This window comes from Aricia agestis, chromosome 14, assembly GCF_905147365.1.
Source record: "Aricia agestis chromosome 14, ilAriAges1.1, whole genome shotgun sequence".
NCBI lineage: Eukaryota > Metazoa > Arthropoda > Insecta > Lepidoptera > Lycaenidae > Aricia > Aricia agestis.
The window spans coordinates 14,197,695-14,221,386 of record NC_056419.1 but is presented as its reverse complement, the minus strand read 5'-3'; the positions used below and the strand labels follow the sequence as shown (position 1 = coordinate 14,221,386).

At 37.6% G+C, this 23,692-nt stretch overlaps 1 protein-coding gene and 1 long non-coding RNA gene across 3 annotated transcripts in view; one reads left to right on the top strand and one right to left on the bottom strand.

The window, feature by feature from the left end:
- Nucleotides 1–23,692, top strand: part of LOC121733996 (max dimerization protein 1-like) — a 315,406-nt gene that overhangs the window by 36,884 nt on the left and 254,830 nt on the right. The window lies entirely within an intron of this gene.
- LOC121734000 lies at nt 575–20,380 on the bottom strand. The gene is made up of 3 exons (XR_006036639.1): nt 20,371–20,380; nt 4,353–4,355; nt 575–749 (listed from the first exon to the last, which is right to left on the bottom strand). It is a non-coding gene; the product is annotated as an uncharacterized LOC121734000 (long non-coding RNA).

The following is a 23,692-nucleotide window of genomic DNA, read 5'->3' as shown; positions in this document are numbered from 1 at the left end:
TAACACTGAAAAAAATTTTCAAATCGGACCAGTACCATTACCAGACACATATCCTGAGATTAGCGTGTTCAAACAAACAAACAAACTAATATTATTATTGATAATAATAGACAACAACATCGTAGTGATTACAGACTAATTGCAAAAAAACAAACAGCTAAAAACTATATACACCAAGTCTCTTCCCAAAACAAACTGTGATGACGGCGTTTATTTTCTCCGACTGTACATTCCCAAAGGGCTGCCGAAGAATAGGGCTCTACCTCCCGACATATTCACTGGCCCTTTTCAAAGATGTCCGCGCGACGGGAAAACAAGCTTCGCTGGTCTTGAATAAGTGGAAAACCTTTAAAATTCACGCTGGCAGGGCAACGCACTTTCGAGTTGTATGGTGCAGATCTTAACTAGCAAAACAATGCACGTCGCGTAAGGCTCGTGTTGAGGTTGATTTCGAGGACTTGTGTGAGTTACTTCTACTATACAATAATTTACATATTATAATATAGTATTGTCTATAAGTGGGGCTGCCATCACCCAAATTGCCTTCGCCGGTCAGGCACGACAAAATTCCCGGACATTTGGCCGAAATGTGGTTATTTCCCCGGACACCTTTTTTGAACAGTATTTACGATAATGTCTTGCCAATTTTTGCTTTTCCAACAAGATTTTTTAAAAATCTGACTACTTTAAAGTCCGTGCAAGAAATCGTGTGTATGCTTAGCGAGTTTATATCTTTCGTTTATTGCTGTCTGGGTAAAAAGCTGGATTTCTCTCAACAAAAGACAAAAACCAAAAACCCGGCCGGACGCACCCCGGACGCCCTTCAAACTAGGACAAATCCGGGGAAACCCGGACGGATGGCAGCAATATCTATAATTAGTCTAGTACGTACTACCACAGTACTACGTAGGTCTACAAGACGTAGAAAGAACTTTATTTGGTAAAAATAATTGTACATTAAAAGAGGAAATAAAACATTTGAAAACTGTATCTAACAAATTGGTGCTTACTCAGCATGTGTTGCGATCATAGTCGCAAAGCTGATTTTCAGTAAGCGCCTTGTGCTTTTAAATAAGTAATAATATAAAATTAACTTTTAAGAATACACATTTAACAGTCTTGACGTACTGTATATTATTTAATATTTATATTGTGTTATCTTGATGACAGCAATAAAAACAATTGTATGGTTCCTGCGACACGGTTCCCGGGAACAATTATGTCTCTAATATCGTTATAATGTGAGATATATATCACCATTTAATATCAACTTTATTCGCTCGAAATAAGAGCTAAGTTTCATTACTTTTACTTTTATTCGGATTTCTTTGAGATACTATACTAATTCTCAACCATATGCCACAGTTATAAAGTTCATATTAGTATGGAAATTTGAAACTTATTTTCAACCGTATGCCGTCGTATTAAGGTATTGGGTAAGGACACATACATGTATGTATTGCCTAAATTATTTTTGCGACCTAAACCGTAAGCACTCCCAAATGGTTCTGCATTCAACTCGTCCGAAGTGCTTTATAAATAAGAAGTAAATAGACCTTATTTTCTGAGGCTCTGTTTCAATAGGGTGTACTTAATCCTACTATGTACCTACGTAAACAGCACATTATAGGCATTGGTATTTTGTATAGAAATCTTTGCTCTAATCTTAGGCCTTCTACACTTCACACAGGTCTATTTACTTCTTATTTAAAAAGCACTGTCTGAAAACAACACCAATGATTTCTTAACCCTTACACTAAGTACCTACTTTTTTTAATGAAATAAGGGGGCAAACGAGCAAACGGGTCACCTGATGGAAAGCTACTTCCGTCGCCCATGGACACTCGCAGCATCGGAAGAACTGCAGGTGCGTTGCCGGCCTTTTAAGAGGGAATAGGCTAATAGGGGAGGGTAGGGATGGGAAGAGAATAGGGGAGGGTAGGGAAGGGATTAGGGTAGGGAATTGGGCCTCCGGTAAACTCACTCACTCGGCGAAGCACAGCGCTAGCGCTGTTTCACGCCGGTTTTCTGTGAGAACGTAGTATTTCTCCGGTTGAGCCGGCCCATTCATGCCGAAAACTTTTTAAATATTACCTACAAAGTTAACTCTTAGATATCGGTGCTTTTAGTTCCTAAGCTTGAGCAGTGGGGAGGGTGGGTACAGTTGTAACGGTGCTGACTTGTCGCGCGCTTCCTGCCAGGCTGGCTGCAGTTTAAAGGTTTGGTATATTCCAGACGCGCTTTACTAATTTAAAGAAAAAATATCACAATTTAGGTAATAAAAAGTAAAAAAAAATATGGGCGAAGCTGAGAAAAGTCAATGACCTCTCATTGACAAACTACACAGTATAAATTATAGACAGTAGTGTGTAGACTATCTTCATTCGCAGCAAACAAGCGTAATTTTAGAGAGCAGTACAACATAAGCTTTAAATAAAAATAACATTCTTTAATAACGTTTAATCAGCTGTGCGTAGGATTTACGAAAGCCTTAAGGTGCTGACAAGGTCAGTGACCACCTTTTCAGCACTTCAAAGATCTCGTAAAATCTTATTTGAAGGACATAATCTTGTTTTTATGAAAGTTATTCATCAGGGGTTCTATTTTCATGGCTCGAACATCGCTTCGATCGCAGGCTGTCGTACTCGCACGGCTACTATGGCTGCGCTCGAAGTGGCATTCGAGTTTTCAGAATTGGCCCCTTGGATCGTGGAGGCTTTTAAGGGATCTAATTTGGAAATGAAACTGATTTACTATTTATATCTTACACGTGGAACAGATCTACGGAACAAAAAATGTTGGAAGTCACTCGTTAAACTTTGAGGAAACATTTGTACGGAATACAAAAAATCGGCCAAGTGCGAGTCGGACTCGCGCACGAAGGGTTCCGTACCGATTTTTTTGTATGGGATTAAATTTTTATTTTATTTTAATATTATTATTAAATACTAGCTGTTGCCCGCGACTTCGTCCGCGTTAGCATAGTAGATCACATCCCTAATAATTATTTATTGTACAAAAATATTCAATATACAGAATTGACTTTCCTACGATTTTATTATATTATATAGATGTTCCGCGCGGCTTCGCTTGCGTAATTTAGGAATTTCACGCAACCGTATATTTTGCAGCAAAAAATAGCCTATGTCCCTTCACGTGGTCTATTCTTCATGTTTGCCAAATAACATAAAAATTGCTCCAATAGTTCATAATATAATAAGCAACTCCATATAATTTCTCCCGTTTTTTCCACATTTTCATCTATTTCTTCGCTCTTATTAGTCTTAGCGTGATAAAATATAGCCTATAGCTTACCTCGATGAATGGGCTATCTAACATAGAAAGAATTTTTTAAATCGGATAAGCAGTTCCTGAGATTAGCACGTTCAAATAGGCCCTTTCATATAATTTCCCCCGTTTTTTCAACATTTTCCTCTATTTCTTCGTTCCTATTAGTCTTAGCGTGATAAAATATAGCTTATAGCCTTCCTCGATCAATGGGATATCTAACACTGAAAAAAATTTTCAAATCGGACCAGTAATTCCTGAGATTAGCGCGTTCAAATAAGCCCTTTCAAATAATTTCCCCCCGGTTTTTTCCACATTTTTCTCTATTTCTTCGCTCCTATTATACTTAGCGTGATAAAATATAGCCTATAGCCTTTCTCGATAAATGGGCTATCCAACAGTGAAAGAATTTTTCAAATCGGACCAGTAGTTCCTGAGATTAGCGCGTTCAAACAAACAAACAAACAAACTCTTCCCAATTATAATATTAGTATAGAAGTAGACATATAAAAAAAGAAAATATAGCGAAAAAGGGTTCCGTTTTTACCCTTTGGGTAAGGAAGCCTAAATAGCGGTGAAGTGCGAGTAACGTACGGAGGGTTCCGTTCAAAACGGGAGTAAAGTTGTATTCGGATTGAGAATGTCTACATTATTTAAATAATTTTCTGTTTGTGGTATGTGTTGTAAAAGCAATTAAATAATAAATTTCACGCTAAATGCGGACCTTTCTATAGTAAAATAGGAAAATTGACATATGGACGAAGGAATTCTGACATTATTTTCTGAAAAATTGACAGTGTTTTTATTCTTACTTCTTTACTGCGGCCGTATTAAGCTTGTTGGAAAATCTTAACTGCCAAGCTATAACCTTTAAGTAGACGATCGACTAGATTAACTTACCAGGATTTCGGTCTCACCCTTTGGGTACGGAACCCTAACTCGATTGGGAAATAGCGCCAGTGTTTTGCGAAACACGAATTTAATTAAAAATGTCTATCTATTTGTGAGTTAGTCGGCAGTTTTCACGGCGGACAGTAATCCTCATTTACATTAACGACTGGAACATGCTACGCCTAGATCACAAAATAAACACATACAGTAGAGCATCTTCATAGGAGAATTGAGGTCACGCACACATTAGCGTGATTTAAGATAAATATGAGACGCTGCGCGCATCGTTGATAGATATAGGAAATCCCACATTCTGGATAAATACTGACTGTAATAGACGCAAAATAGATTCTATTTTTCCACAAAATGTGATTGTTTTTCTCTAATTTTTGAGAACGTAGACTTTTACGTGTGCTTTAAGTTAACATAAACGCAAATCGTAGGTGACGCATTAATTTATATCGACGGTAATAAGAAATGTAGTATTACATCGCGCGCACTATTTCTGTGGAAAGCTAGTTGGTTTTCAAACATTCAGCTGACTACTGTATGATATTTATATTGTGCCTTACCGTTCTCTTGAAGGTTGTTAGGTTTAGTCCTCTGGAAAATTTTCGAAGGCGCTCACTTTGTTACTAATGAAACTAATTGATTGTAGTAAATTGCAGATTTACAAAGCCATAAGCTGTAATTCGTATTTTATAACCGATAAGCTTGAGAAAATAAGAGTTTTCAAGGTCACTAGGTCTTCCATCCTTTCAGCTTTCACTCGACAACTTTAAGTCGATGCTTTTATCTTTAACTAAATTCTGTACTTTCTTTGCGGTTTACGTTGGTAGCTTTGTGGTAGCTGTTCTCCAGGCACCTTCCGAAGATATCGTCGAAACGTTCCACTGCCCTTTTTAAGGCGAAAGGTCCCTTAACTTGGCTAATTGCCCCATTCAAACAACTGTCCGGAAAGCGGTAAAAACCCCGCGACGCCCAACGCCCAAGTCAATTTCGGCGATTTGCATAAAGCTGGGGGCTCCGACGTTCCGATTCTCGCTTAATTAACGCCCGAAACGGCGAAACGCAGAAAGAGTTTCGAGTTTCGACTCCTTAATTTCGAATTTGAGCCATTTTAATTTATTTTATTGGCGCAAAAAATGGAATCCCACCCCGTTCCTTTGATCGAAATCTTAATTGACTCGAATTACGCCGTTCGGGATGGTTTGGATTCTTGAATTGCAATTGTCAGCGTTGTTGAATTGTCGTAACTTTATAATGGCAGAAAACCAAATTGGTCACTTCCATTGCAGAAAATACCCTTGCCTAAGATTCCCTTTAAAGAATTCCGTTGCGAGAGCAACCAAATTTTGAATATGTTATGTATGTTACCTCTTGCATGCTACGAGCAAACTTACTAACATTATCCTCGAAGTTCTGTACCGTCTTCTACACGGCCGGCGGCACCAATCACAGACTATTGAGTTAGGGACGTCCAAGTTTAATCTCTCCGCCTGGCTTATTATGCTAATGTCTGCCGTATGTCGTGGCACGTCCCGACCGAGATCAATGTACCAAGACACTTCTATCATCTATGGGCATCACACGTGCGTGTTGAAGATATACTGGATATTTAGAATCAGATAGAAGGGGTGGTCAATTCGCTTATGGTACAAATATTTTTCTGAAACCAATGTTCTTTGTAGGCTACTCTGTGACTAATTTTAATAATATCGATTGATGACGGTACGGAGTACGGAAGGATAAGGTTTTGTCTTCAGCAGTGACCACCTTGGCCTATGAGAGATCAACAAGCAAGCGATTACGAACTTGTACAGTATGATTGACGTCGATTGCTTGCCTTCTCTTTTAACAGTTTCAGAATCATGGTCCAATCCATGTTAGTCCAATATGATTGCATAGGGAGTCTCAATCATGATAATCCATTGCCCAACGTGGAGAGCCTACGTAAGGATATGCCTTGTCAAATTTCCGTTACTACCTTATCTACATAACATTTCACCAACGATTAGAATATTATAAATAGTCCTCCGTCCTTTTTAATTAATCAAGCGCCTAATATTACCACTCGATGTGTGGAGATGAGGGTCAGCTGCCCAGTCCACTTCGCCCAACCCGAATATAATGTCACATTAATTTTCAATTATACATACCCTTTGATGGCTTGGATCAGTGACCAGCTTATGGTTAAACCCCTTTAATAAAAAGATCCAAATGTGGATGGATCTTTCTGATATTAGGAAAGTTGGTTGATTGACCTAAGACAAGGACAAATTGTAAAGCAATAAATTTGGTTCTAATTATGTTTGGCTAAATTGTCTGTAATCTGTATAGTACTATTTTCAACAACCATGTTATCGTCCTCAGACTCTCTACAATCGCAGAGGCTAGGACCTCAAATTAGAAAAAAGTTTTTTTACTCATCGTCGGTCTTCACAGATATTTACTCTGAGATTTAGTCAAACCCAAAGGCTTAAAATTCGATCACATTTAAAAAATCGCTTTATGTTAGATGAATGTTACTTGAATAACATTTCTACTGTCTCTCTACTGTCTATATTTAATTTTTATCATCTACTGTCTAATTGGTTACATTCAGATGAAATTGAATTTGAACAGCCTGCAGACGCAATTATAAATTCTATTCATCACAACACACGTCTCCATTTCTTTTGACATGCAGACTGCATTTAAACTTTTCTAGACCTCTTTTCAGTCGAGTGGTAGGAACACACCTTTGCTCCCATGTTGACACGGTTTAGTCATATCGATTATGCTGTTATTATGTAAGGGGAAGGGGTGAACAAAGCGAGGCTCGTTTCTTAATTACTACAGATATCTTCAAAGGGGTGGAGCGATTTCCTTGTACAATGACATACCAGACGGAGACATCACATGTAAAGAAGACGTACGTGATATAAACTTTATGAAGGGTTGAGAAGTTTGTCAAAAGAAAGTTGCCAGGATTTTCGCGAATGCGATTTCCATGATACGGTATGTCGATGCACGTCTACATAACAGCTATTCCAAGTTTACGTAACTTTTGTATGGGTTTGAGTGCGTGGGGACGACTAATTACGTTCATACAAGGTTTATAGTTGCCTTACCTCGGAGTGCCTGAGAGTAGTCCGTATGCCCAAGGCTCGGGTCACGTCAGAGGTAGAAAACCTGTGAATAGTTTATATGTGCAAGTGAAAACGTTCATAATAGCATCGCTATTTTGAGGTTATTTTGGTACCGTGCAAATGTTGACCATTTAAAATGACCAACTCAGTATTCTTTCACTGCGACTTTTGACTGCGCCAAAAGAGGTATTTAAAATTACACGTATGTATGGCACGTAGAACCTAAACAGCCTGTCGAATTAGAATGTTAGGGGTATCATTAGATTAGTCCTAAATCCTAATCCTAAAAGTGACTGTAGGCACATAGCAGCTATTTAATATTTCGACAAAATTCATAACATTTTGTCACTCAATTTCACCGTGATGTTCCATAACGATAGACATCGCGGTTAGTCAATTTGGACTTTGGAGCTGAAGAGAGAGGGAGATACACCGAAAGAGACAGCATTATCATTGATCTCCTTTTGAGACCACAACGCGACGCTCAATTAGCCAGCTCGCATAATGGAATTGATGGTAGAGACAGTTTTGTTGAAATTATCTCGCTTTGGTAGAGTATTTTGTGTTAAATATTGCATTAGTGTGTATTGGTCTATAAGACTGTATACTGTATAGTGTTATATTATATTTTATTGCAAAAGATACTGTTTAAAGTCTTATAAGCATGGGCGTACCCAAGTTCTGGGCCAGGGGGGTGCAAATTAGCCAGATTCTGGGCCAGGGGGGAGCAAATAACCCAGGTTCTGGGCCAGGGGGGGGCAAATCAGATTTTTTATAAGCTAGGTGTTTATAAAGAATAAAAAATTAATAATTTTATTTGTAAAAATATCGTATTTTATTTGTAAAATATCGTAATTTTTATAGATAAAAGTACTAGATAATATACTTAGTAGGGACGTCAACATGATCCAGGGGCGGGCAGCTGTCCCCCCCCTGCCCCCCCCTCGGTACGCCCATGCTTATAAGTGAAAATACATAGGTACTCTTTTGAAGACAATAAGCAATCTTGTTTTTGAAGACAATAAGTATCTTGTCTGTGAAATCACATCAGGATACGCCATCCTGATTTAATTTTACAGCTTTTGGTGGTTTATACTTCAGTTCGTCTCCTAGGACCACCAAAAGCTGTAAAATCAAATCAGGATACGCCATCCTGATTTAATTTTACAGCTTTTGGTGGTTTATACTTCAGTTCGTCTCCTAGGACCACCAAAAGCTGTAAAATCAAATCAGGATACGCCATCCTGATTTAATTTTACAGCTTTTGTTGGTTTATACTTCAGTTCGTCTCCTAGGACCACCAAAAGCTGTAAAATCAAATCAGGATACGCCATCCTGATTTAATTTTACAGCTTTTGTTGGTTTATACTTCAGTTCGTCTCCTAGGACCACCAAAAGCTGTAAAATCAAATCAGGATACGCCATCCTGATTTTATTTTACAGCTTTTGGTGGTTTATACTTCAGTTCGTCTCCTAGGACCACCAAAAGCTGTAAAATCAAATCAGGATACGCCATCCTGATTTTATTTTACAGCTTTTGGTGGTTTATACTTCAATTCGTCTCCTAGGCAAGATTGCTTATTGTCTTCAAAAGAGTACCTATGTATTTTCACTAATAATAATTCGTTTTGTACAATCGATGTTGATCATATTATCATAGTAATATAGGAATATATTATAAATTTTTGGAGCTTTTTTATTAAATTTGACGTGACGGCGTTAGGTCAACCAAAGTCGATCTAAACTCGAGTTCGTGCAGAGTACGAATCACGATCGAAGCTGGACGAACATCGACATCGACTCGAAATCGAGTCGGCTTCAGGAGTAAGGTTTTTCAGGAGTATTATTATGAAACACTCTACTAACTGATCGAAATCGTTTTTTGGCCGACCTTGACTGGCCTTTTCTTATCTTCTATCTGTGATTGACTTTGACATTGAAAGCGACCGATTGCGATCTGATTGTCAAAAACTTTGGACTGTTTTGTACTGTTAGTACAAAACAGTCCAAAGTACAGATTTAATTGAACTTGGTGCGTACTTAATAATATTAAAGTTAATATAATATGTTACCGTTAGAATGCAGAATACGTTAACGTGCACATTACCTAGGTAATCTGCAGATTTCCTGATACCATCCGTTAAAGTGAGATTTTTTTAATATAAAAGAGTTTATATTTGCACTTTACCTAGTTAGTTTGCATTCTCTTCCTTCGTGAAGGTCCTAAAAACTTTACAAACTATTACTATTGTTGTTTTGATTGGTTTTTTTCTAGTTTATACTATAATGTTATATTTTATTAGGTTCCCGGAAACCGTACATTTTTCCGGGATAAAAAGTATCCTATGTCCTTTCCTAGGACTCAAGGTATCTCCATGTCCACCAAAATCGGTTCAGCGGTTTGGGCGTGAAGAGGTAACAGACAGTCAGACACACTTTCGCATTTATAATATAAGTATGGTTTTTTTTATGAAATAAGGGGGCAAACGAGCAAACGGGTCACCTGATGGAAAGCAACTTCCGTCGCCAATGGACACTCGCAGCATCAGAAGAGCTGCAAGTGCGTTGCCGGCCTTTTAAGAGGGAATAGGGTAATAGGGGAGGGTAGGTAAGGGAAGGGAAGGTAATAGTTGAGGGTAGGGAAGGGAATAGGGTAAGGGTTAGGGGATTGGGCCTCCGGTAAGCTCACTCACTCGGCGAAACACAGCGCAAGCGCTGTTTCACGCCGGTTTTCTGTGAGAACGTGGTATTTATCCGGTCGAGCCGTCCCATTCGTGCCGAAGCACTCTCCCACGTATCAAAATGGATGCAATAGCACAGTATAGCAATATTAGATATGTCATATTGGTATACTGTGGCAGTAGTGAGTAGTGACTTGCTTGATGGCCGGATTCAGAGGATTTTTCATAGGATTATCTATTCAACAGAGTTATTAATTGGTTCCTTAAAAGCTTTACGGCCTGTTTTGACACTTCCTGATTATATAAGTGCCGGATAAGCTATCCACAACTTATTTGACAAATACTCCATAGTCCATACTCTATCTATCAAGTTAAGTTGTGGATAGCCTGTCCGACACTTATCAGGGAGTGGTGAAACAGGCACTTAGTGAATATAGTTATTATAAACTCTTGTCAAAATCTGAGCCAGCTTTTTGAATTGTGAGTTGTGACCTTGCCACATTTTTCGTCAGGCCTGAATAACAAAATCCCTATTAGTATTTCGTACACGTCTATAGACGCAAAATTCTCACGATTTTATTAAAATTAACATTATCAGAGGTGAGCTACTGTGATACTTCGACAATCGAAGATCGGAGATACTAGAATTGTACCCTAGATCCTTGAGCAATCCGTGGTAGCCTGATAGCTTATGATGATGAATGATGATATATGACGTAGCCTAGCCGTTACGAAAACACAGATACACAATATGATACGATAACCGTTATCGGTCATTGACCGCGGCGATTATTTTTGTATGTTGTTTTGTATATCCGAAGGTTTCGGTTATTTACATCACATTGTTTATATTATGTTGAGTTTAAATGTTTTCCCATTTATGATAAAAATATTTATACGATGGATATGCTATGCAATGTTTTGTAAATGGAAACGTAGCTGACAAAAACAAATTTTAGCTTAGCTTCGTCATTTTAGCAGAGAAGGAGATTATGAATTAACTAACATAAAAGGGTGTTACTAAAATTGTTTAAACTTCTAACTTCATATTCATATTCATAATATTAATTATTATCCTTTATTTCCAAGAAATTGATACAATGATGTTCTTAGGTCTATGCGTCTTACAATTTCTACCTCAATGAGGTGTGGAAATGTTAAGAGTTTATGTCCCGCCTGCAGGCGTAGCATCGTCACCATAGAAACGGTTTCTTTCTACTGAAGAATAGACAAAGTGACAGTTAGACAATATAAATCCGCCATTTTTTCGATAAAATCTGTCAGTATGTCGATTCTTTCCCATGTCTACTGTTGTTATGCTAGCCCTGCAGGTGACATAATCTTCTTTGTGTGGTGTATCTCCATTATGTGGTGAAGTCACTCTTTGGCCCTTGCAGAATACCAGTGCATCGGGCTTGCTTGCTGTGTATAGCTGAGCTGGGGCCAATTTTGACATCACATAATATATACAAATGTAGCTTAGGTCTTTTCTTTTTATTATTATTAGTTTTGTATATGTTGTGTGTTGACAAAATAAATGTATTCTTATTCTTTGGTCTCCAGTCGACAGTCTCTTCAAAGACCGAACTCCGTTTAAAGTTATTTTACCTATTAGTTTCTATGAAGTGACCCTTTTGTCGTTGAGATAAAGTTTCTGTCTGTCTGTACATGTTTTGTTGTTGAGTCATTGAGAGCTATTGAGTAATTTGTTTATACTTAAAATTCTTTTAGCTTATATTTTGTAGTGCAACAATCCAAAGCCCTGAACTGAACCCAACTACAATTCCTCATAATATTTTAACTGTAGAGAGTTAGAGACAGATATTATATTTTAATTGAGACTTTCAACTAATAACTCGGCCTTCAACTGTACAGTACATAATATTATGTATTCTGTGAGTACACCTACAAGAGTTTTTAGTAAGAATTTTTGACAGGATTCGGATTTCATTTTTGTAGTCCTCAATTCCTCACCAGACGACTATTTTCAACATTTACTCTGTGAAAATAAATTTTGACAAATAATAGTTCCTTATTTTTACTCCTCTGCGTCTGCAGTTCTGCGGGGCTAAAATGGTAGCTTTGGAGAATCATATTATGAATCATAATATGATTCATTTTTTTTAATAGCAAAATGCAAGTCTGCTTGCAATTCATGTCTAGTAATTCGTACTAATTTGTCACTTGTCAGTTTGACAGTTTTGACAATTCATTTGCTGAATTGATTTTAGCCCCGCTGTTGTTAATGGTATTTGTTATTATTTGCCACCATCAGTCAATCTGTTTGCTCGTTACCCAAAATATTCCATAAAAAAGCCTTATCACTCATTTCACGTGGTTACTCTCTGTCACGTAACACGTTGCCCCAAACGTACATAAACAAGCGGATGATGTCACGAATAAAAAACAAGCCATTCTCGACCTTATTTTAATGAAATTAGGCACGATTTCGCTAGGCGATAATGAACTCTGTTGCAAGGGCGCAAAGTGTGATTTGCGGTGGCGTGATAAAGAGACATAACGCGAGCTGTGTTGCATGTGATAATGAACTGTGTTGCAAGGACGTAAGGTGTAATTTACAGTGGCGTGAGGTATTGATATTATGCGCGAGTTGATTATCCGCGATATTGTTCTCTATTTCGACGTTGTAAAGTTTAAATTGAAATGGAGGTTATCGCTAGATACATGAGTAAGGTTTTCGGAAAAGTTAGTTAAATCGTTCCCTACGAACGAAGGTCATAAGACTTCGTTAAATCTGTGCCTTAAGGTTTATAAATAGACAAGGATCGCAATATAAATAATATACAGTAGTTTATTCTTTATAATACCCTGCGGACTGCCTATGGGAGTACGCAGTACGCACACATCAGCATGATTTGAGATAAGTTGAAGTAGCCAAACAATTTTGCAATATTTAGGCAACGCCATCATTCATATAAAATTATGTGGTATGAATAATCAGAATAATTTAGTTAAAATACAAAAGCCATTTAATATCAAAAATAACTTCTGCACTCAGCAACAGTAGTTGCCTTCGAATATAGAACTTAACTCACTCTACACAAAGTTCATTTTTGTACTGGACATTTAAATCAAGGTTGTCCTAACAGAATAGAGCCAAAATTCATAATTCTTCAGTTACGTATGCAGTAACTATGTAATTGTTGCAGTATTAACAATGTAAACAATTATGTAACGTAACGTCAATGACATAGAGGTGACAGTTGCATGCGCGTGACTCAGGGGTTGTGGTCGATGCGCACTGCTGTCGAGCGTAAATTGGAATGGAATTATCTTACATCGGAAATTGTATGAACATGATCCTTATGTACTATGTGGGTGGGATAAAGGTTCTGTAAGGGTAAAAAAACTTTAAATAAGCTAGACTCTAGAGGTACTGTGATGAAGTCGAGTTCTGACTCTCTGAAGTTATAAACTTTATAAAAGTAATACAGTATTTGGAATCAATTAATTTGGTAATGCAAGAAAATTTCAAAAAAATTTGCTGCAGACATGTTTTTGAAAAATCAAGCTATGGTAAAGTGTACATTGTAGAGTACACTTTACCTGGTAACAAATTATTAATTAACCTTTTATACTTGTACTATTGTCTATTCTGTGCTTTTACTAAGGTAGAGCGTTCACTAGTACCGGCACGCTAGTACCGGCATTACGCTGTACGCATTTTCCTTGTGTTCATCAAAAATGTAAAGGAAGATGTGGTTTTCTTTCCTTTAATTCAGGAAAACGTTACATTACAGGAAGTTGTATGAGCCATCACAAAATTACTGATAGATACGAGTTATTTACCATTGCTCACCATTTCTCACCATTGCTTCGACTTTGACCAAAATCAAATTCAACGAATTTGACCAAAATCATGCTTCAGCCGAAAATCGACCAATATTGTTTTCAAATGTGACATGAGTGGAATGTTGACTTTATACGTACGCTTATGTCAATTCCATACATCTTTGATCGGCGATTCTGTAAAGGAGCGGTAAGGAAAACGTGTTGCCTAGGGTCTGACCGAGATTTTAAGCCGAAGCGAAAGGTTTCCTTGAACGTGGTATTTCGATCGAAGTACCATCGAAAAAATTGATTCATTGATTCATATGCAGTTGACGGCCTACGTCATTTGGTCGAATTAAATAACAATTCAATGTTATTCGTGATTTCTTAATTGGGTTTGACAAAACGCGACCAAATTAGAGCTTGTCTAAGTTGAAATGACGCGCCCCACACCACTTCACTAGTTGATATAAATGAAAAATTCTGTATAGTGAATACAAGGGAGGGGCGCATTATTTTAAGTTAGACCAGCTCTACCAAGTTCTACCTATGAATCTACTTCTCTGATAGTGCTGCGTTTTCGCCGCACTCCGCAGCGTATCTGTGTGAGTGTGCACGCGTCATCACTACACGTGGCGACCTTCGCCGCCGCCGTCGCGCTGTCTATTCCCATCTGCGCAGGCGCATTACGTAACGCTGAAATGCACTACCACTGAACAATGGAGGTTTAATACGAAATTCAACCTTATGCCTTTGATATTAAGTCCATTACGTATTGTACGAAATTCATCATAATACAGTAAGCTCGACCGAATTGATCTGCTGTTAAAAAAGGTCCTGTCGGAGGTATTACATGGAGAGGAAATATGACTAAAGTCGAGATATTATTTTTCAGTGTAATGTTTCTCAGCTGATGCTGTAATAAAGTCAGTTTAATGATTATTTACGATAAATAACCTCAAAAATGCATTTACATTGTCAACTCAAATTATTAATTATCTTATTGCTAATGCTACACTCGTGAAATCATTACGGTAATAAGGCCCATTCTTCTCTACATTGTCTCTTTTGGCGGGTTCCCGGTAAACAGTGAGCGCCATTTTGTTTTTTTTTTTCAGTTTCACACGATGTCGATAATGTGTTTTAATTAGTGGCGGTCAGGCGATCGCCGATGCGCGGTCAATACACTCAATAGTGGCCTATGTCACGCGAATTTTTATGTATTACAATTGTTGACCCCTTTGTTTTATGACTATTTATGACTTATGAGAATTGGTTTTTGGGGTTATCTACCTTTGCTTTAACGCTATACGTAGAGAATGTAGAGAACTCGAGTAAAATTCACTTGATGATCGACACTAGATGTTTATGTTACTAGATGATTCTCGCAACATTTTTGTCGTAGAAATCGATAGAGGGCATTGTTTTTTTTTTTTAATTTTGACATGTACATTTTTGTCAAGGTTTAAAAAGAACTAAAATGATAGAGACGTCGCAAGCGCTATCGCCTGCGCTCACTACCGCACTCAAGAGACAAATATTAATTACTTAACTGTAATTAAATGAAGAGTGTGACATATTAAACCGCTTTTAACCCATTATCTGTCAAAATCTTCATTACATTGAAGTTTATTCATCGTAAATACCTCCGAGTGTAGCCGTCAGAGACATTTAATGTTGATGAAACTTCAATTTAATGTAGAGTTTGACACATATTGTATGGGGCTTATGTATGTCAAAATCTTTATTAAATTACAGTTAAGTAATATATATTTGTCACTGAGTGCGTTAGATAAGTAGTTATGTCTTTGCTGTCGAAATTATCCAATGCAAGCTGACTCAGTATTATGTACTCAGGGGTCAAAGTGCCAAGTGCGACGGCCCGTACAAAAACACAAACATATTATGTGCATAGTATAACTGAAGTAATATAACTTCATTTCTTATTATATTGTTTTATAACATTTACCTGATTAACAACATCGCGATGTTGTAATTATATTATTAGCCATGTTTCGCTAAATTTATCCAGTTGCTGCGGGAACCGTACCTTTCTGCATCAGCTACTCAGCAGCTCTATATTTGGTATTGTAAAACAAAATAAGTAGGTCTACTACGAAACCGTTTTGAGACTCAAACAATCGGACGAGAATGCCGCGTCGCGTCCTGCTCTAACAACGTAATTTCACGTTTGTTAGAGTAGGATGCGGCATTTTCGTTCGATTCTTTGAGTCTCAAAACGGTTTCGTGGTACAAGCCCTGGTTACGAGTATTTTTCTCCGTTAGAATGCCTAATTATTCCGATTACATACAGGCTATTTTCCGAGACCAGCGAAGTAGGCAGGGGTCAGCTAGTGTGTTATAAAATAGCCCGTGTTCAAGCTCTAGCTTGAGTCTTATTAGCTGTATAACCTTACTATTATGGCGCCTTGCAAACTACCACACCATCAAATTGCACCAAATTCTAGATCCAAGCCAAGTCTAGAGAATTACCAACCTAGAATTACAAGATCCCAATTCTCGTACCCAGAATCTCGATTCGATTTAACCACATATGCGTGGCCGTGAAATGAACTGAGAGATAAATGAACGGTGATTAGAGGTCCGACAATTGAGGCTCTGTATTATTTGTGAATAATGTGCCGTTATAATTTACTAGACGTTCCGCGCGGCTTTGCCTGCGTAAATTAGATACTTCACAGACAAATAAGTCTATTAAAAATAGCCTATGATCCTTCACGTGGTCTACTTCTTATCTGTGCCAAATAACAGAAAAATTGCTCCAGTAGTTCGTGAGATAAACCCTTTCAAATAATTGCCCCTTTTTTTCACATTTTCCTTTATTTCTTCGCTCTTATTAGTCTTAGCGTGATAAAATATAGCCCATAGCCTTCCTCAATAAATGGGCTATCTAACACTGAAATTATTTTTCAAATCGGACCAGTAGATCCTGAGATTAGCGCGTTCAAACAAACAAACTCTTCTGCTTTATAATATTAGTATAGATATACAGGCGCAGTTAGCACTATCGCACCATAACAATGCGAGATTGATGTTAGCACCTCTTATATGCACACACATATCGATTTATAGAAGAAATATTAACTGAAATATATCTTACATGGTAACTATGAAACTGTTCATCTAAAGACCCCCATAAAGATCGTTTTTCGCGTAACTTTCTGCCGCGCAAAAAAAGACTGGAACAAACTGTCACCAGCAGTATTTCCGGACCAATGTGACCTCCAAACCTTCAAGAAGAGAGTGCAGTATTCCCTCTTAAAAGGCCGGCAACGCATCTGCAGCTCTTCTAATGTTGCGAGTGTCCGTGGGTAGTAGTTGCTTTCCATCAGGACTAGTTTTCTCGTTAGTCCCCTTATTTTATAAAAAAAGATCGAATTCGGTGAAACAGACGCAGGTTTGTGCATCCCCGTCTGCGTGGCCAAGTCCGGTCAGTTTTGCTTGTGATAAGTTTGGGCGGATTCAATCGGCCTCTCAATGGGGGCCTTTAATTTTATAATGCGCAACAGACTATTTACTAAATTATGTTTGTTTTTTGTTATAGGTAAGAACTACCATGAACCATCATACATCATTGAGCAGTAAGTTAGAAGGTGGCAAAAGTTTATATCTAGCCTGCATAATCCAGAATCCTGAAAGCCAGAGAAAATTGTGATTTCTGAACCTCGATTCTATTTAAAATTTTAATCCAAGTTTTCGATGCAGTAAATTAATATACCTAGCGGAATAGAGCAACAATCTCGAGCTGTCAAACGTAACCGAAATTGGTTTTTATCTGTGTGAAAAATATGTGTACGTAATACGTATACACTTACACAAGCATGATTGAACATGAATTCTATGAGATTAAATTGTCAGCGTGCGGCACGTGCCGACTGGACGTCAAAAAAAGAGTGCTACTGTCATATATCACACGTCTCTTTTTACCACGCAGTGTTACTGATAGTGACATCTATTTGTATTCTAACCATCATATTATATTAACTTTATGGATAGCATCGAAGCTTCGAAACTATAGCTGTAATATAATAGCAGAATCGTAGTAAAAATCTAAAGATGTCTGAGAGGTACGGAGCTCTCTAGTCTCTACAGTCTACCGGCTTAATCGCCATCGTGCAACAATGTAGCCTATGTCACATACATAGGCTACGTGACGAGATGTACGCGGAAGATACACTGATTGTAGGCTTGTTAGGGTTCTGTAGTCTGTACAGATGTTAGATGTATGTCTTAATTGGTTACATTTATGCTCTACTTCGTGAACAATAAGGCACTATTCGTTCGTTTTTGGTGCGGGTTCGTACATTTGTCCGGGATAAGAATATCCTGACAATCAAAGTATCTTCATACTAAACTTCATCAAAATCAGTTTATCCGTCTGTAGTGTAACAGACATTACATTTTGGTATTTATAATATTAGGACCTCTGACTTTGTTAGAAAAGCTGTAGGCTGTAGCAGCCTGATGGTGAAAAACAGAGTTAACAGACTACATTTGAAAATGGATAGACAGACAGACCTAAAGACAGGTGAGGAACATTTAGTAGAGTTGTTCTCCATCAAATTAAAGTTAATCAATACGACGTGATACTGCATTGTCTTGCTGCTTACGCAGTGGGACGTGCGTGCGGCCTATTCCAAAGGTCTAGACTCTAGAGTCTAGACTAGTGTGATGATGGTCTACTGTTTATGTTAATACTATGGCAAAGGGTTTACTGTTAATTATATTTTTACTATAGATCCTATACATAAGGATCCCTAAAATGTCAGTTTATAAGAATTTCCCGGTCAGGCTCGCCGGTCGCCGATCGGCCGCTTGTAATGAAATTGTGTCTGATCGGATTACGATCGTACGATCCAATCTTTATAATATCCACGTAAGCCACCTAGGAAACGGGGAGAGATTAGTTATTTTTGCAATCTTATGAGGATGCATTTAAGAGATTTATGGAAAAAGAATAAGATACGCAACGCTTGAGAAGTTGGAAAGAAGCCGTAGAGCCACATTACTTCGGTAGTTGCGTCGTTGGAATAACGCAATTCAAATAATCAAATTAAAAAAAATATCTTTGAAATCAAACTGGCTTAACTTAAAGACGACTCGTTCTTCTCTACACTACTTCGGTGCGTTGCGTTGTCGGAATAACTTAGAATTTAAAATAACTTAATATGTCACATAGCTTCGTTGCTACGACGCACGACAAATAAGACGTAATAACATCATTCACACTCCTATTGATCTCCTGTCGGCTGTCGTTTTGTTGAAACACCGCGTCCGACGACGCAAACGTTGTATAACGTTGGAGTAGCGCCGTTGCAGCGTCGCAACTCGCAACGCAATGAAGCTTGTGTATTGTATATAACGCGATATGATGTGGCTTCACTTATAAGGGTCAATTCAGACCTAGACCTAGACCCAGACTTAAGGGTCATTCCTAATTTTGTACGAGTATGGATTTGACAGATTTCAATTGCAGGAAACGTCTTTCAAATCTGTCAAATCCATACAAATTTAGAAATGCATCAACGCGTCGCGTTGCGGTCCCAATTGACCCACAGTATACCACTACGTCCGACGAAGTAACGCATCAGTGTGTCATTGTGTATGTTAAACGTTTAAGCAACGCAGCTGCAGTGACGCATTGTGTGTGTCAAACGTCACGTCGGAGCAAAACCGCTGCGGCGATACAACGCAACGGCGCAAAGTTTGTTCTTATTGTATTAGAAATAGGCAATTACTGTACCATACAACGAATAACAAAACCAGGGCGTTTCATCTGCGAGTAACTTTCTAAAAAAATGTTTTTCACTTTCTATCAGTAGTACGGGATGATGCAATAGTTGTATAGAACCGTTATTGACGGACAGACAACTAACGGTGTTTTATTCTAGCCATTTCTAGCGTTCGACTTAGTGTACTATTCTGTGTTTTCGATTGTTTCTTCTTTCTCTAAACTTAAAGTGAAATATACTTCGGTGTAAATCATTTTGTATGTGTCCACCGGTTGGGGCAGTTTCGGATATAAAAAATAAATGCACGAAACCCGGGAAGTTTCCCAGTTTTCCCGCCAAAATCTTGCCCATCTCTATATTTCACTTAATGTCTAGCATTACGTATTCTAGACCTACTAATTCCGATAACGTTGCGATTACGCAGACATTGAATGTTCATGGCTTATTGCTTGCCCCACTGAATACGATGAGCAAGAAAAACAATGTCATGATTCCAAGAATGTATTGTATTTGAAAAAAGTGCATACTGCACTACTAATTGTCACAGTTTCGGCAGTAGGTCGTAGGTCGAAACTTGCGTCGCTGTTTGACTCTCATTTTGTTTCTGGCACGTACAATACAAGTGACTACTGTATTTCGTCTCTCTAGAAGCGTAGAGGAGTTAAAAATGAGTTAACACTACAATATTCGAAAGTGATAATGAAAACTCTCTGGTATGATGAGATGCGGGTTACAATCCTACCGAATAATCTATCTACAATAGTAAATACTCTTTGCAACGTCTTGCCCTTTAGGCAAACATTACACGGTAGGTTTTGCTGTCAGTTTTACCACAGTCATGACTGTGACTGATGCATAACCTGTCGTGTAATGCAGTGACTGATGGTTGCATGAAGTTGATTGACGAAAATCTGGATATCTTGATTTTTGCTTCATGCAATTTGAGTCACGTATTTTGAGTGAGTGTTGTCACATCTGACAAAATAGGAAAAAAAATTAGAAACGTGTACCTACCTTTGAAAATTTTGGGTTGACTGACATAAAACTGAAGAGAATTGAGTGACCGTCTATTAATACCATTCATCAGTCCATCAGTCACCATCAGTCAAACATAATTCATGATTGACGGTATCGACTGTCGCTTGTATGATCGTATAATGGATGCCTTAAACCACTGAACCGATTATGACAAAATTTAGTTTATAGAACGAATTAGTATGGAGCATTTTGAATTCCCGAAAAGGACGTACCATCGAGGAAATTGATTCCTAGGCAGTTGACAGACCAACGTCATTTGGTCGGTTCATGTCAATTTAATGTTATAGTTTGTGCGTTCTAAGATGATATGGGTGACAGTTTTCACGTTCCTTGCTACGGGTTTTTTTACAAGAAAACAAAAAATCAAAATGTAATAAATTATATTCCATCTACGAAAACAAATGATTCCTATATTTGTAAATGAATAAAAATGAAAAGATGCTAAATTCTAACTTATTAATAAAAATTATAAATATTAACTGTGAAATAGGAGTATAAAATTATTGTTACGAAAACATTTGAAAAATGTCATATGCATGAAATGGAACTTATAAAATAGGGCGGCCATCTTAAATCGCCGGCACCACTGAAATGTCAGTACGAAATCGATAATTTCGATTGCAATTCCTTTACGAAGTGATTCGATATTTTTAAACTATCGATTAATTTTTGTTAGGTAACTTCCCTACTATTATCAATTATAATGTGTCACGCATATCATCATAACGCACAAACTGTAGTAGTAATCTATCGGCTGGGTTTGACCCCCCATCTGCCTAGGAATCAAATTCTCTGATAGTACATTTAAAATAAAATATACCGTAAATAAGCACGGTTCTTGTGCGATAAACGGATTACTATACAACGTAGTTGTCCGAAGTTCTAAACATAATATGAAAAAACATAAAATGAATATGTAAGTCATCATATTTTTCATACATTTTTCTTACAAAATGTGTGATCCTGTGAGGGCTTGATTCACAGATATAGCCATTTGCAGTATAGTATGCTGTAACTTGTACAACATAGTAACCCGTTCGCGGCGTGTAGGTGAGAGTTCATCGACCCCGCCTAGATGGCTCGCGGATTTTATTGTACGTGTCACATCACCGACATGTTTTATGTACATGGCTATTTTTTTTTTATTCATATTTTATTATAAAATATTGTATTACAATTTGGATATATTACTAACCCAACGAAAACAAAAATAATAAGTCCATACCAAATGTCATCAAAATCGGTTGAGTGGCTTGAGTGTGAACTGTGAACACGTTATTATATAATTTTATTTATTTAATAAATAGAATAGCTGCAAATGACACTAAAGGCCCTTCTCCATATTGAGCAGCTAAGATTGCCACTATGATTGCGAATTTTATAGCATGCTATAGGTCTACCAGAATCTGATGGCAAAAAGTGAGAAAATGAATTGACTCTAGCTAATACTAGGGTAATAGGAATAAAACATTTTGATCCCTTTTTCCTTCTGTGTGTTAAACATGCAAATATAAAAACTTATCCAATGATCAAGTATATTTTTTGAAAATCTGCCATCAAAATTTGCCATCAGACTCTGGTACCTATAATTAACCTATGAATACTATAGAATTGGTGATGATAGTGCGATTGCGCCAATAGACGACGATCTTGCCAATCTGATTGATATGCCCTTCTGTATGTTCGTTATCTCTTATATTGGTCCATCAAAGGGCTTAGAGAGGCATGTCACTTCCCCACCCTCCCTCAGATCGTATCAGAGGGTATTTGTAATTGCTTACCTTGATCCTGGTGACACAGAAGTTGCAATGGTGGTATGGTCAATAGCCCTTTTAAAAAAAGCTATTTGTCAAAAATCGCGACAACTGGCGTCTGACATGGAACAGATATTATAACGGTGACACAAAACGAGTATGGAGCTCTCACGCTCACAAAGGTTCAAAATTTTAACACTTTTTGCGTGTGAACTCGCCTCAATGGAGCTGAGCTAGGTTCTATGTTGATGCCAGTGAAAATGTGGTGTGGTACCACTGTTAGCGATTTTGATCCGCTTAGCTGTTCTCACAGAGGTAGTAAGTTTGTTTGTATAGCTCTTAGCAGAAAGATTACTTCGTAAGTCTTGGTAGAAATCGTCCCTAAAAAGATTTAACCCATCAATCCCCAATCCCCAAGGCAACGCATGCCTTTGACGAACAGAAAAAAGTACATAGTGCAGTCAACAGCGAACGTGAGGCATGCCCGTGACGTATGCCCTCTGACCGTATCCAAAACTTCAAAAATGACAATAATGGCATTGCGTTCCTTGACGCATTCAATTATTGAATGCGCCAATATGAAAGTTGATGACGATAATTATTGAAGATGAAAGTACACAGTGTGCGTACAGTACAGTGTGTTTACAATTAACAATTTGAAAATCGTCATTAATTAGATCTCTACTTTTTATACATGCTTCCATCTAAAAGGAACAACAAAGCCTGTGCCACATATAATATATAGAGATTCGAATTAACAATGCAATTATACCAACGGAAATTATAAATCGCTCCATGTATTTTTGTGTGCTATATATTTCGGTTCGAAATTTAATAACTACGTAGTTTGGAAATGATCATTGTGAAATTTATGCGAATGTCCTTCCTGCAATTAATTTCACACGACCGCAATACACGACACGAAAACAAAAACATTTTTATATTTATAAATAACACGAAAAACTAATAAACTAAAAAAAATCAACGCAAAAACCACCCGCAACTCTGCGTTTTGGAATAAACAAAGTAATAAAAAGTGTTCTCTGAAATTTATTTTATTGTTCGCATTGTGCATTAAATGGCGACGTGAATTATGAGTATTTTTTTACTTTTTCGACTGCAATTTAGTAATTGCTATAATATTTTAGCAGCTCGCTCGACATCATAACGGATTGATATTTCTGTACGAATGTGGCCCAATTCTGCTCTTTCAATTCGACGTGGACAGCGTCAATGCAGTCTGGGTTCTATTAAGAGGATACACCAGGGGCTAGAGAAATTAAAAAAAAGGACGCGAAATATCTATAGCTGTCTCCCTTACCTCAAGCAGAACGCGATAGAGACAAGTGCAGAAAATCAACGAT